Source organism: Mesitornis unicolor, unplaced genomic scaffold (genome assembly GCF_000695765.1).
Source record: "Mesitornis unicolor isolate BGI_N332 unplaced genomic scaffold, ASM69576v1 scaffold3844, whole genome shotgun sequence".
Taxonomy (NCBI): domain Eukaryota; kingdom Metazoa; phylum Chordata; class Aves; order Mesitornithiformes; family Mesitornithidae; genus Mesitornis; species Mesitornis unicolor.
This window is the reverse complement of record NW_010177909.1, coordinates 60,882-61,943: the sequence shown is the minus strand read 5'-3', so window position 1 is coordinate 61,943 and position 1,062 is coordinate 60,882.

Here is a 1,062-nt window from a genome sequence, read left to right as displayed (position 1 = left end):
CCCACCCCCCCCCCCCCCCCCGCCCCCAAATAGATTTTGTGAGCTGTGTTTGCTGTCTCCAGCACAGAAGTTTAACACATTTAGAGCAACCTTTCTGATGCTTGTTGTTCAGTGCCCAGCTCTGTCTCTGGTCATTTTTTTTTTCTTCTTGGTTAGTGCTCCGTGACTGATGAGGATCTCAGTAAAACACAAATTGATTTGCTTGGCTTTCATGGCCACCTCTGCACTGTAATTACTCAGGCAAGCAAAATTAATTAGTCCAGTGTGGGCTGACTGCTGCTCTCCAAGCACTGCTGAATCTTAATTGGCGAGCAAGAGAGAAAGGTGCTGATTCACACCCCAGCGCGATGGGGTGGGGACAGAGGGTGGAGGGGTGAAGGAGGCTGAAGGTCAAGATGAGATAACTTGTCTGCTCCCACATTAGCAGCTGTGCCTTCTTTCCTCTCCTTAGCTATGATATCTAGCCCATTAAAAACTGTTTCCATCCTTCAAACAACAACCAAAACAAAAAAGTCTCTGCATTTAGTCATACAAGTATCTACACAGATCTTTTGGGGCTATGCTGTGTGCACTAGAAAAAAACCTCAGAGGCAATTGCTCTCTTAGACACCCATTAGTGACGATTCTCTTGTTGCTTTCCATGACGCCAGCTGCAGCAATAGTATAGCGCTGACATTTCACACTGCTGAATTTGGGACTGTGTAGATATGAGCTGCCGGGACAGGCCTCTTTGGCATAGAAGTTTCTAGGGGTGAGCTCATGACAATGTGAATGGCCTCACTGAGAAGACGTGGCTCTGCTGTTTGTTGCATTTGCTGAATTACTTTCATTTTGACATCTATCTATTCCCCTCCATTCCTCTGGTTATATTCTTATTGGGTGCAAACTACATGCAACTAGTCTGCTTTTAGTTGCGCAGTGAAAGAAATACTGAATGCACTGGTTGTGGAGGATCGAACGGTGGAATATCACCCAGTCCTCACTCAAAAATTGGTGTGGGTCAGTGCCTGAGAAAAAGAAAAGGAAATTAAATTCAGCAAAGAATGTTTTTCAGACAGTTCC